Source organism: Hemitrygon akajei, chromosome 5, assembly GCF_048418815.1.
Source record: "Hemitrygon akajei chromosome 5, sHemAka1.3, whole genome shotgun sequence".
NCBI classification, from domain to species: domain Eukaryota; kingdom Metazoa; phylum Chordata; class Chondrichthyes; order Myliobatiformes; family Dasyatidae; genus Hemitrygon; species Hemitrygon akajei.
In genome coordinates, this window is record NC_133128.1 from 170101731 (window position 1) to 170116823 (window position 15093).

Below are 15093 nucleotides of genomic sequence, written 5' to 3' on the forward strand. Positions count from 1 at the left end.
CAACAGCGCCTCTTTCACCTCAGACGGGTAAAGAAATTTTGTGTGGGCCCCCAAATCTTAAAAACTTTCTATAGGGCACAATTGAAAGTATCCTGACTGGCTGTTCACTGCCTGGTATGGGAACTGTACTTCCCTCAATCGCAGGACTCTGCAGAGAGTGGTGCGGACAGCCCAGCGCATCTGTAGATGTGCACTTCCCACTATTTAGGACATTTACAAAGACAGGTGTGTAAAAAGGGCCCAAAGAAACATTGGGGGGACCCGAGTCACCCCAACCACAAACTGTTCCAGCTGCTACCATCCGGGAAACGGTACCGCAGCATAAAAGCCAGGACCAACAGGCTCCAAGACAGCCTCTTCCACCAGGCCATCAGAATGCTTAACTCATGCTGACACAACTGTATTTCTGTACTATATTGACTATCCTGTTGTACATACTATTTATTATAAATTACTATAAGTTGCACATTGCACATTTAGGTGGAGACGTAACGTAAAGATTTTTACTCCTCATGTAAATGAAAGATGTAAGTAATAAAGCAAATTCAATTCAATCCAATTTTAGACAATTGTCAGACATAAATGGTACCATGGAAATAGTCTTTTGAATGTAAGGCATCCTGCTGTTTCTCTGGCTACTGTTTCTTGTTGTATTGTAGTCATTCCTGATTGCTAGTTCCAGAAATTGCATTTTGCTTTACAATTTATTATATCTGTTCAATGTAATGCGAGACAAGCTTAAAGAAGGAAAGGACACAACTAATTTATAGGTGTTCCAATTATTCTTTAGTCCATAAGTGTTTTGTTTTGCAGCAGTCTGCTGACTCTGCTCCATGCTCTGTAAACGTAAAGTTGTTCTAATTGATATGAGAATATGTATGCACAATTCCATACTTGCTCCAGTGGCATTAAAAATGTAGCTCTATGCAAAGATAGAATGGACAGAGTTTCTTCCAGTCAGTTAAATTATGCTCTGCAAGCTTCATTTCAGTAAGCTATGCTTTCTATTGTGCAGTCTGTCCTAATTGGAATTAGTTGCATACCCATAAAACTCCTTATACGTATAACCCTTTTCGGTGCTGGGATTGTCTGGTACTCCGGTGAATTATAAACATGCATCAAATTCAACAAGAAAATTCAAAAGGAGAATGTAAACATATTTGTTCTCTTAATTTGATTTTTAAAGAGGTGTCCCAATGTTGTATTCTGTAACGTTTTGAAACTAGTTTAATACAGGGATTCTGACCTGTTCCTCGTGTTACAACCACCTCACCACCTCGATCTTCAGTCTGCTTTCCCTGCTGAATAAGTATTTATAACTGAGAAGCTGTGAAACAATGTAAAAAGGAATGGTTTATGCCAAGAAAATCAAAAATTATAAAAACAAAATTGCAACAAATCAATTATTTTGCCAATAAAATAGCTTTTCATCCCCTGTAATTGATTGCAGGACATATAAAGCTTCAGTAGTGAGATTAGCTATGAGCAGTGTTTAAAGCAGCTTTACTTGAGAGGTGGCATAGGATTTCAGCAATTCGTAGATGATACATTTGTTGTTCTTTTCCAGATCAAAGGTCTAAAGCATCATGTCAAAATAAGATACATTGTGAGATCTGTTACTAATTTTTGCTGCTTCAGTACTCTTTGTAAATGAGAACTGAAAATTGTCCCAAAACATCATTTTTTCAACAACGTCTGTCATGACAGCTGCATGATGTGCACTGAGTGCGGCAGATTGGAAGCTGAGAGTTTCATCAATAAATATCATCCTGACCCCCTGGATGTCCTCATGTCAACAGTCAGAGTACTCACACTCCATCATTTCTCTCACTTACTTTGTGCCATGCAGAAAATATGGTAAGCTCATTATTTCAATATAATTTTAGAGTATCTTAACAAACATCTTCAAATATTATTCAGTACCAATAAAGGGCAGTGAAGACAAATTCACAATCACAGCAATCAACCATTTTACTGTGTAACAAAGTCCTAATAAATCAATCTGATTTGGAAAGTCGAAACAGTTCATGTGGAACAGATGTGATCTTCTATATGAATTTCAGTGCCTTTCTATTATTTATTGTAAGGTTACAATTACGTTCGCGTAATCGTATCTTTAATTTTGTCATTTGTTTCACAAATGATTGGTGGTCAATTAAGCAATTAACTAAAAGTAAAGATGATTGTAGTATTTCTGACTTGGATTTCAAGTAAAATGCAAACTCATCCTTTTGTCCTTTTGATGGAAAGCTCAGGATTGGTATTGTTTTTTGATTTTTGACCAGAATATTACTTCCAAAGTCATACATCTATCATACATTTATCTACATCAAATCAACATGAATATGCAGATCTATGCTATTTTCTAATTTCTGAGATTTCAGTGGTGAAATTTATAGACAATTAAGAAGAATTGATACAAAAACAAATATCATTAATTTATAAAGGAGAACTTTTAAGCCTTCATTTTCACGAAGTCTAAGATGAACAAGAGTTAAAAAAAAGGTAAAACTACTTTGCAAAAGGAACTACAGTCTTCCACTGTATGGCAGTTAATATAAGTTGGACATTGCATGACAGTTCTTTTGAGCAGGCTAACAACAACTGGAGAAATCTCTGAGTTCTCTCTCGGACTGAAAGAACAGTTCAGCAGCAAGTTATCTCTCCTCTAGACTTGCCATTATTATTTCAACACAAAAGGGTGAAATTAGCTTTCACAGCAACATAAAATAAGTGATGGTAAATAGTCAGCACTTTTTTTTATAAACTGCCCAATTTTCATTCCAAGTGAAAGTCAATGGAAAATAATATGAAATGTAAATTGAGCTATACATTTCCTATTGCTCATTGTATAAGGCTAATAAACCTCTTTGTGCATTTAGTGAACAAATACCCTTATAGTTTTTCTGTTAAATTTGTAATGTGGGTGTGATTGACAGAATTGCATTCACTGACCTTCAAAAGGTCGTGGTGGATGCACTCTAAAACTGATGTTTTGTGTATAACTGTGTGACCTGCTATCGCACCTTAAAATGCATTAGCTTTCAAGACATGGTGTGAACTACTCCCATGAACAGGCTGTTAATAAGGAGGTGTAGAGGGCGTGGAGCAGACGCGTTGTGGTTGAAGAGCTTGACAAGGAGGCCCTGTTGCTTTATGAAGGCTTGGTGAATGATCTTGGACAAGCTGCTGTTTACAGCCTGCCAGATTATTTGCCATGGTGGGCTGCTGAGGGTGGAGTCCTGCAGAAGGAAGTGATGCCTCAGGTCAATCCCTGGCAATTAGGGGTGCAAGTGCTTGTAGCTGAGTTTGGGAGGAGGGGGTAGCTGAAAGATTTGGGTCACCAATAGAGCTGGAAGTAGGGGGAGGACTCAGAAAGATCTGATAAACCTCAAAAATGTGTTCTGCCAGTAGGGTGTTCATATAGTCCTCTGTGTTACTGAGTGTTACGTTGATTCACAGCAGTAACGGTGGCACAAAGCTGTGAATTTGGAAAGTTAGGGCTTCCCCAGTAAGTTCGATAATTCGATTTAGGATAACAAAAGTTTAAAAATGAGGAAGTCATCAGAAGCAGGAGGCAGAATGTTTACATTTTAATCATTCTCAAGCACAATTCCTTCTGTGCTACAGAGATAGTACAGGCATGGAACAGTTTGATTTGGGACTGACAGCTTTATGGCCAGTTGACTTTTTAAACCAAAACTACGGTAAGTCATCGTTCTTGAACTAGGTAACTGGCAAGACCCAAATCACAATAGCACTATGGCCACTTTGATCACTTTGCACTAAAGTGGACTTTGTTTTCCCTTTGTTCTAATTGTGCTCTTTCGTGTAAAAAAATAGTGTGTAAATTACATTTGATTGATTTATGTTTTTATTGTGAATGCTGATTTATATGATACCATGTACCTCTGATGCTGCTGCAAGTTAACTTTTTCAACGTACTTGTGCAGACATGTAATTTAGCATATGACAATAAGTTTGGCTTTGATCACCACAATGAGAATTTGTGATGTTTTACAAGATGATTTTATATTTCAGTGATCAAAATTAAATTGTTCTTTGGTTTAATTTTCAGAATTACAAAAACCATTCTAGGTATGGAACTTCTCCCCCTGGAACCATACAGTGGATCATAAATTTGGAGAACATTTACTATAAGAAAGGAAGCCATTAGACCCATCATACCCATGCTGGGTTGAAAAGGGAGCAGCCCAACTCAATCCCATCTTCTAGCACAAGACTTCACTTGATAAGTTAACGGGACCCCTTCAACATCAGGGCCCCAACCAGGTACACCGGAACACCTGCTTGCTAATGCAAATATCTATTCAGCCAGTCACGTGGCAGAAACTCAATGCAGAAAAGCATACAGACATGAACAAATGTTCAGTTGTTGTTCAGACCAAACATCAGCACGCTGATGAAATGTGATCTAAGTGACTTTGACCGCAGAATAATTGTTGGTGGCAGATGGGTGATCTGAGTGCCTCAGAAACTGCTGATCTCCTGGGATTTTCAAACTCCCATCTCTAGAGCTTACAAAGAATGGTGCAAAAAAAAATCCAAAAATTATCAGGTGATCAACAGTTCTGTGGACAAAATTGCATTGAGAGATCAGAGGAGAATGGCCAGACGGGTACAAACTGACAGGAAGGCAACAGTACCTCAAATAACAACACATTAGAAAAGTGGTGTGCAGAAGAGCATCTCTGAACGCACAATATGTCAAATCTTGAAGTGAATGGGCTACAACCAAAGACTACACAGGGTTCCACTCCTGGATCTAATAAAGTGTCCACTGAGTGTATACTTTAAATAACCAAGTGCATGTGATACAGCAGGAAAAGTGTTTCTTAATATTTCCTGGGGATGACCAATAAGGCTAGCCATATTTACAGAACCAATTTGCTCTGTGGACTCCAGCATAAAGTCTTCAGTCACACTTCCATGCATAGATCCTTGGAACCTGCGCACCTGAAACTCTGTTTGTGCCTTTGAAATCTATGCAAAGATGATCCTATTTCAAACAATCAGTAGGCCCCCTTTAAAACTGTTGAACAATGTATGGTAAAAAATTTGGCTCAATGAATCCCATAATAAATCCAATAATTTCTATTCTTGCTTCTATATAACACAGTTGTTGCTCAAATCTTCAGTTTTATATGAAAAGTCCCTATGGCTGTGATGTTGTCAGTTTTTGCCAGGATATGAATGTTAACAATTTACTCGTCCCAACAAATCCTAAATGAAGGACCTTTGCTTAGTTCAGTTGGAAGCAATAAGTTGAGAGAAGATGTTTATGGCACAGGAAAGCAATTTACTTATTCATATTAAGGGAGGGGAACATGAGTTCTTAATCCTTTGGACTTTATTTCAATGATCACACTATATATGTGGGGGATAGTACTAAAAACCTTTCTCTCACAATTTATTTACAGCCACATGAAATCAACACTACCCTATAACAAGAAATTGAAAGAGAACAGAACTCCTTTCTGTTGGCTGCCTACATTATTATCACTTAATGTCAATTCCTTACACTCTACAAGAAGCTTCAAGGACATTTCCTTTCAAAGATTAATTTTATGCATGCTCTATTTAAATTCCCCACTGCTGGTTTTCCAGACCATATATTTTTATTTCCAAATGGAGTATCTACCTTACAGCCTCCTCAATGTCCATGCTCTAGGCCACAAAGGGTTGTGCTCTAATATAATGCAGATGATCTTCATTTAAACTTAGCAAATTCATTTTTATGTATAAATATGATACTATTGTATCCCAAGGATATATTTCATTCCATGGACGTTTTTCATGCCTGTTACCTCCACCCGATGCTCATTAAAATCTTAGATCTTACACTTTCCTAAACCTATAATTTTGATACTCTTTCCAGTAAAATGCCATTCTAAATTTAGGTTACATTACTATGCTTTCAGTATTTTACTTAAGTGATTCAACAGTCTTATGTAATGCTACCTGCACTGACTTCAGATCAAAGGATTTTAACCACCTATTGTAAAATCTAATATACCTACTGAAAATTAAATAGAGCTCTGAAGGACAAAACAATGTTGAATTACTAAAGCAAATTTCATCAGTTTTCATTCTGTCATATCACTTTTGACATCACTGTATTGATTTATGGATTTCCATAACATAAACTGTAACATAACATGAAAGGAAACTTGTGCAACTCACATTAATGGAAGAATTCAGATAAATCAGTGAACCATCTAGGATCAACGGCAGCATCCATTTCTTTGATTAAAAAAATGCAAAGCAATTTAAAATTTGTGACATAGATTGCGTTGTGAGATTTAAGCAGCTTGTAAGACAAAAGAGAAGCAAATAAGAAATGTCAAAACACCTGAAAGCTTTGAATTACATTATTAGAGTACCATAAAGGACCCAGCAACAATTTTGACACATAGAAACAATGGCTCAATATTTTTTTTAGCATCTGAACAACATTAATTCCCACATGAATCTGTCTCATTACAGAATGACCACATTTGCTCAAAGAAGCCAGATGAAAGTGGTCAAGACTGTGACTGAGATGCCCCAAGGGAACAGGTCTGGGACTGAGATTTCCTTGGATCAGACAAATGAAGAGCATCAGTCAGAAAGGTGGAGAAGACATGAAGATTGCATTTCCTTGTTTTTCTTGAAGGAGCACTGATTCATCAAATCTTGAGACCTTATAATGCTGTTCTCTGAAGTGATATCAGGCTACAAAGTTAACAGATATGCCTATAATTGCACTTTATTTTCTTCCAGACCGCTATCCCACAGAGTCCACCAGAGTTGCTGTTAATCTGGTCTACCAAATTCAATAGCATTGAAGCCTGGGCAGAGTTGCTGGGATTAGAACATGGTTGGCAGGAAGAGGTGGTAACTTTCCCATGAAAATTGCCAGATAAGGGCTAGACAATATATTGTTAGTCTTAGACCATAAGACATGGAAACAGAATTAGGTCATTTGGCCATTCAAGTCTGCTCCACCATTTGATCATGGTAGATCTATCAATCTCCACCTTGAATACACACAATGACCTGGTCTCTGTAGCTGCCTGTGGCAATGAATTCCACAGATTCACCGCACTCTAGCTAAAAAAATTACTTCTCCTCTTCACTCTAAATGGACATCCCTCTATTCTGTGGTTGTGCTCTCCAGTCCTAGATTCCCCCGTTATAGGAAACATCCTCTCCATATCCACTCTATCGAGGCTTTTCAACATTCGATAGGTTTCATTGAGATTCCCCCTCATTCTTGTAAATTCCAGTGAGTACAGTTCCTCATATGATAAGCCTTTCATTCTTGGAATCATTTTTGTGAACCTCCTTTGAACCATCTCCGATGTCATCACATCCTTTCTTAGATAAGGGACCCAAACCTGCTTCACAATACCTCAAGTGAGGCCTCACCAGTGCCTTATAGAGCCCCAGTATTGCATTATTGTTTTTATATCCAGTCCTCTTGAAATGAATGCTAACATTGCACTTGCCTTCCTCACCATCGACTCAACCTATAAGATAACCTTTAGGGAATTGTAAATGAGGTCTCCCGAGTCCCTTTGCCTCTCTCTTTTGCCTTTATGTTGGCCTTGACTTCCCCCATAAGCCACAGTTGTGTCGTTCTCCCTTTAGAATATTTCTTCTTTGGGATGATTCAAACTTGCACTTTCTGAATTGCTCCCAGAAATTCCAGGCATTGCTGCTCTGCTGTCATCCCTACTAATCCCTCCAATCAGCTTTGGCCCGCTCCTCTCCCATGCCACTGAAATTCCCTTTACTCCACTGTAATACTGATATATTTGACTTTAGCTTCTCCCTCTCACATTGCAAAATGAATTCTATCATATTATGATCACTGTCTCATCAGGGTTCCTTTACCTTAAGCTCCCTAATCAAAATCCAGTTCATTACACAACACCCAATCCAGAATAGACCTGTTCATTTTCAAATTTTGATTTTTTTAACCTAAAACAAAATATAATAAAATTTTATCAGGGAAACAAGAACATAGAAATCAAACAAACCTTAATCCTTCATATATTAGAGTATGGACAGCCTACGTCATTGTGGTCTAATAACTCTTTATACGCTAGAACAAAGACATAGCTTTATAGGTTGTTGGTGTAGAGACAGATTCCAGATTTCCATTTGCTTTTGTGTTGAAAAATTGATGATTAGCAGCTACATCCCATAGAAATACTATGGAGAGCCAGAAGGGGCCATGAGAAGGCCTTGGCGGACAGGATTAAGGAAAACCCCAAGTCATCCTACAAGTATGTGAAGAGCAAGAGAATAAGGTGTGAGAGAATAGGACCAAACAAGTGTGACAGTGGAAAAGTGTGTATGAAGCCGGAGGAGATGGCAGAGGTACTTAATGAATACTTTGCCTCAGTTTTCACTACGGAAAAGGATCTTGGCAATTGTACGGATGACTTACAGCAGACTGAAAAGCTTGGCCATATAGATATTAAGAAAGAGGATGTGCTGGAGCTTTTGGAAAGCATCAAGTTGGATAAGTCACTGCGACCAGACAAGATATACCCCAGGCTACTGTTGGAGGCAAGTGAGGAGATTGCTGAGCCTCTGGTGATGATCTTTGTATCATCAATGGGGACAGGAAAGGTTCCCGAGGATTGGAGGGTTGTGGATGTTGTTCCCTTATTCAAGAAAAGGAGTAGAGATAGTCCAGGAAATTATAGACTGGAGAGTCTTACTTCAGTAGTTGGTAAGTTGATGGAAAAGATCCTGAGAGGCAGGATTTATGAACATTTGAAGAGGCATAATATTATTAGGAATAGTCAGCATGGCTTTGTCAAAGGCAGGTTGTGCCTTATGAGCCTGATAGATTTTTTGAGGATGTGACTAAACACATTGATGAAGGTAGAGCAGTAAATGTAGTGTATATGGATTTCAGCAAGGCATTTGATAAGTTACCCTATGAAAGGCTTATTGAGAAAGTAAGGAGGCATGGGATCCAAGGGGACATTGCTTTGTGGATCCAGAACTGGCTTGCCCACAGAAGGCAAAGAGTGGTTGTAGACAGGTCATATTCTGCATGGAGGTCGGTGACCAGTGGTATGCCTCAGGGATCTGTTCTGGGACCCTTACTCTTCGTGATTTTTATAAATGACCTGCATGAGGAAGAGGATGGATGGGTTAGTAAGTTTGCAGATGACACAAAGGTTGGGGGTGTTGTGGATAGTGTGGAGGGCAGTCAGAGGTTACACTGGGACATCGATAGGATGCAAAACTGGGCTGAAAAGTGGCAGATGGAGTTCAACCCAGATAAATGAGAGGTGGTTCATTTTGGTAGGTCAAATATGATGGCAGAATATAGTATTAATGGTAAGACTCTTGGCAGTGTGGAGGATCAGAGGGATCTTGGGGTCTAAGTCTATAGGACAGTCAAGGCTGCTGCGCAGGTTGACTCTGTGGTTAAGAAGGCGTACGGTGTATTGGCCTTCATCAATCATGGGGTTGAATTTTGGAGCCGGGAGGTAATGCTGCAGATATGTAGGACCGTTGTCAGACCCCACTTGGAGTCCTGTGCTCAGTTCTGGTCACCTCACTACAGGAAGGATGTGGAAACCATAGAAAGGGTGCAGAGGAGATTTACAAGGATGTTGCCTGGATTGGGGAGCATGCCTTACGGGAATAGGTTTAGTGAATTCGGCCTTTTCTCCTTGTAGCAATGGAGGATGAGAGGTGACCTGATAGAGGTGTATAAGATGATGAGAGGCATTGATCGTGTGCATAGTCAGAGGCTTTTTCCCAGGGCTGAAATGGCTAGCACGAGAGGGCACAGTTTTAAGGTGCTTGGAAGTAGGTACAGAAGAGACGTCAGGGATAAGTTTTTTTACACAGAGAGTGGTGAGTGCGTGGAATGGGCTGTCAGCGACGGTGGTGGAGGTGGATACAATAGGGTATTTTAAGAAACTTCTGGATAAGTACATGGAGCTCAGGAACATAGAGGGCTATGGGTAACCCTAGGTAATTTGTAAGGTTCTGCACAGCTTTGTGGGCCAAAGGGCCTGTATTGTGCTGTAGGATTTCTATGTTTCTAAATACTGCTTGGGGCAATTATAGTGAATGTAAAAGGAACAAATCATCAAGAAGCTACATCCCTCCCAACTGTACATAATTAAGAGTTCTTGAAGATAACCCGTGTGAGTAAATTATTCAAATTTATTACGGCTTCTTCTTGGGTACAGGTCACATTTTCAAAGATCTGCTTCATGTACTTGAGAGATGGTGCTTGTGTTCGGGGCCAAGCCTATAGTAAATGATTAACAACTGTTTCAGATCTCTTCAGACCAAACATATGGTAATAGCATGCAAGTTATCAGGTCAACCCATGCAGATTTGGAAGGGGAAGACGAGGGGCTAGGTAGAACAGGAATACGAGTTGTCTGAGGTGGACTAGGAAAATAAACTAAAAAACAGGTCAATAGATGAGTAGTGGCAGATTTTCAGTCTGGTCTGTAACACTCAGCAGGAATTTATCCTAATTAGAAAGAAGGATTCCATGAGAAAGAGGCACAATTTGTGGTTAACAAAGAAGGTCGTGGACAATGTTACAAAGTGGCAAGAGCTGATCTTAGGAAAAGTGACTGGGAACTTTTTAAGATACAACAGCAAAAGACTGAAAATCTCATAAGGCAAAGAGATTGAGTTTGAGAGGAAATTCATGTTAATATTAAAAACAAACATTCAGAGTTTCTAAATAGGAAGAAGGTAACCAGCAGACGTGTGGGGCCTTTGGAGAACAAGGACCTGGGATTGCCACAATAGGTCTACAGTGGATCAATCTGTATCGGCAATTAGCAATCTCGGTAGTGCATCAGCAATCTCACCGGCTCTCCATTCGGTCTTGGATCACCTGCACAATAGCAATGCCTACATCAGGCTGTTGTTTATTGATTACAGCTCAGCGTTCAACCCCATTACACCCTCAGTTATAATCAGCAACTCCAAAACCTGGGCTTCTGTAACTCTCTCTGCAACTGGATCCTTGACCTTCTCATCGGGAGACCAGAGTCAGTGCGGGTTAGAGAGGACATCTCCTCCTCACTGACAATCACCATTGGTGCAACTCGAAGATGTGTGCTTAGCCCACTGCTCTACTCCCTCTACATACATGGTTGTGTGGCTAGGCACAGCCCAAACACCACCTATAAATTTGTTGTTGTCACAACTGTTGCTGGCAAAATTTCAGATGGTGACAAGAAGGCATATAGGACTGAAGTAGACCAGCTGGCTGAGTGGTGTCGCAACAATAACCTTGCACTCAACATCAGTAAGAACAATGAACTGATTGTGGACTTCAAGAAGGGAAAGTCGAAGGAATTCACACCGGCAGTGGAAAGGGTGAGCAGTTTCAAGTTCCTGGGTGTCAACATCTCTGAAGATCTATCCTGGGCCCAACATATTGATGCAATTACAAAGAAAGCATCGCAGTGGTTATATTTCATTAGGAGTTTGAGGAGACTTGGTATGACCAAAGACTCTGGCAAATTTCTACAGATGAACTGTGGAGAACATTCTAAGTGGTTGCGGTACGGAGGGGCCACGGCACAGGATTGGAAAAAGTCTGTGAAAAGTTACAAACTCAGCCAGCTTCATCATGCGCACTAGCCTAGGGCTTCCCGCTCAGCCTCATGGACATCCTTAGAAGGCATTAGAGGTGAAACGGGGATACCTCTTTTCCCCATATTAGGGAGAGAGAGCCTGTGGTATGTCGAATACCGGGTGAACGAATAGTCTTTGGGGTACTGCAAGTCTGTGTCTTTATTGATGCTTTGCTGCACGCTTGAGTGCTCGGTGGGGGGTGCAGATGATTTGTTGCTGGTGGGGGGTGGGGGTCATTGCTTGCTGCTGCTTATGCATGGGAGGGGGGAAGCTGGGGGGAGCTTTGGGGTTCTAATGTTTAACTGTCATTCATTCTTTGGGGCACTCCTCTGTTTTCGTGGACGTTTGCGAAGAAAAAGAATTTCAGTATGTATATTGTGTACATTTCTCTGACATTAAATGTACTTACTGAAAAAGACAACATCCATCATTAAGGACATGCCCCTCACTCAGGACATGCCCTATTCTCATTGCTACCATCAACGAGGAGGTACAGGATCCTAAAGGCAAACACTCAATTTTTTAGGAACATTTTCTTCCCCTCTGCCATCAGCTTTCTGAATAGACAATGAACCAGCTCATGAACACTACCTCAATATTTTCTTCCCTTTTTTTGCCCTCATTTTTGCTCTACTTATTTAATTTATTATTTTCAAATATATTTCTTATTTTAATTTCTGCTTTATTTATTATTATGTCTTGCAATGTACTGCTGCTGCAAAACAACAAATTTCACGATATATGCCAGTGATATTAACCCTGAGTCTGACTCTGATTCTCATTCTGCAGTAACAACATGAAACAAAGATAGATTAAATAATTGTTTGCATCAGTCTTCACCACAGAGAGCACAGAAAATATTCCTAAAATGACAGATGGACTAATTTCAAATAACAGAGAGGAACTTGTGAAAATCTCAATTACAAGGGATAAAGTATTAGAGAAACTATAATGTTGTTTTATTTTAACATTAAAGGTAGCAGCTTAACAATTGGGAAGTTTTGTTGCAGTTGTCCCTGTTCATAGAAGCAGTCCAAAAGAGGATCACCAGACTAATTCTTGGAATGAAAGGGTTGACCTATCAAGAGAGGATGTATATTTTGGGTCTATATTCCATGGGGTTTAGAAGAATAGAGAGTGACCTTTTGCAAATATATAAGATTGTAAGGGGTCAGAGGGTATAGAATAAATGCTGAGATGTTTTCACAAGTCAAAAAGTCACAGATAAGGGGGCAGTAGGTACAAGCAGCCACGGCATGGTCATTTTAAACACAGGTGCTGAAATTTTTTCTTTCAGAGGATAGTGAATCTCTGGAATATTCTACCATCTGCATGGTGGGGGCCGTTATTATGTCTATTTAAGGTGGAGATAGATATATTTTTGAAGAATTCACAGCTATGGGGAACTGGCACAGAAGAACAGGTGAAACTAGCATACATCAATGACAATTATATTGACTGTTAGGGAGACTTATAAAACCATAAGACATAGAAACAGAATTAGACCATTCGGCCCATTAAATCTGCTCTGCCATTCCGTCATGACTGATCTATTATCTCTCTCAACCCTCCCAATCAACCTCTCATTTAAATATACCCAATAATGGCCTCCACAGCTGCCTGTGGCAATGAATTCCACAGATTCACCACCCTCTAGCTAAAAAAATTTCTTCTCACCTCTGTTCGAAATGGACGTACCTCTATTCTGAGACTGTGCACTCTGGTCCACTAGGGAACATCTTTTTCACATCCACTCTATCTAAGCCTTTCAATATTCAATAGGTTTCCATGAGATCCCTGACATTTTTCTAAGCTCCAGCGAATACAGTACCAGAGCTATCAAACACTCCTCGTGAATTAACTTTCATTCCATGAATCATTCTCATAAACTTCCTCTGGATCCTCTCTGATGATAGAACATCTTTTCTTAGATAAGATATCCAAAATTGCTCACAATACTCCAAGTGTGACCTGACTAATGCATTAGAATTATATCCTCTATATTGGTGAGGCCTGACATAAATTGGAGGACCGCTTTATCGAGCACCTCTGCTCCATCTGAAATATGTGGAATTTTCCAGTGGCCAACAATCCTATCCCCATTCCTATTCCAACATGTTGGTCCACAGCCGGCCTCCTCTTTTGCCATGATGAGGACACTCAGTTGGAGGAGTAACACATCACGTTCTCTCTGGGTAACATCCAACCTGATGGCATGAACATCGATTTCTCCAACTTCTAATATTATTTTTGCCTCTCCCTTTTCTTTTTTCTGTTCCCCACTCTGACCTCTTACCTCATCTCCTCACCTGCCTATTACCTCCCTCTGGTACCCCTTCTTCTTCCCCTCCTCTCATGGTCCACTCGCCTCTCCTATTGAATTCCTTCTCCTCAAGTCCTTTGCCTTTTTCACCTATCACCTCTTGCTTCTTACATCATCCCCCCTCCTCCACCCACCTGACTTCACCTCTCACCTTCTAGGTCATCCTTGTTCCCTTCCCCCACCACCTTATTCTGGCATTGTGCTCCTTCTTTTTCAGTCCCAATGAAGTGTCTTGGCCTGAAACGTTGACTGCTTATTCATTCCATTGATGCTGCCTGACCATGAATTCCTCAGAATACTTCTTCATCTTTGAAATGTACCTGTCCTTCCAAATTTCTCCCAGAAATTCCAGTCATTGCTGCTCTGCCGTAATTCCTGCCAGTGTCCCCATCCAGTCGACTTCAGCCAGATCCTCTCTCATGCCTCTGTAATTCCCTTTACCCCACCACAATACTGATACATCTGACCTTAGCTTTTCCCTCTCAAACTGCAGGGTGAATTCTATCGCATTATGATCACTGTTCCTAGGATTTCCTTTACCTTCAGCTCCTTATATAACACCCAATCCAGAATTGCTTTTCTCCTAGTGGGCTCAACCACAATCTGCTATAAAAGGCCATTTCATATTCTAAAAATTCCCTCTCTTGGGATCCAGCACCAATTTAATTTTCCCAATTTACCTGTACATTGAAATCTCTTACTACTATCATAACATTGCCCTTTTTACATGCCTTTTGTATCTTCCATTATGATTTGTACCCTATATTCTGGCTACCATTCAGGGGCTTGTATGTAACTCCCATCAGGGTCTCTTTACCCTTGCAGTTTCTTAACTCCTCCCACAGGATTCTTCCAATCCCATGTCACCTCTTTCTAAGGAATTAATTTGATTTTTTACCAACAGAGCCATCCCACCCCATCTGCCTACCAGCCCGGCCTTTTGAAACAATGTGTACCCATGCATGTTACGCTCCCAATCATGATCTTCTTTCAGCCACAACTCAGTGATGCTCACAATGTCATTTCTGTCAATCTCTAACTGCACTACAAGATCATCTACCTTATTCCGTACACTGTGTGCATTCAAATATAACACCTTCAGTCCTGTATTCATCACCTTT

The 15093-nt window shown here is 40.1% G+C and overlaps 1 protein-coding gene across 3 annotated transcripts in view; it reads right to left on the reverse strand.

The window, feature by feature from the left end:
- Positions 1–15093, reverse strand: part of LOC140728444 (juxtaposed with another zinc finger protein 1-like) — a 339002-nt gene that overhangs the window by 37941 nt on the left and 285968 nt on the right. The window contains exon 6 of one of the 3 annotated variants that reach the window (XR_012099076.1): positions 1247–1327. The exons of the other annotated variants lie outside the window; for them this stretch is intronic. The gene's annotated coding sequence lies outside the window, so the exon portion shown is untranslated. The remainder of the gene's footprint in view (positions 1–1246; positions 1328–15093) is intronic. 3 annotated transcript variants of the gene reach the window in all.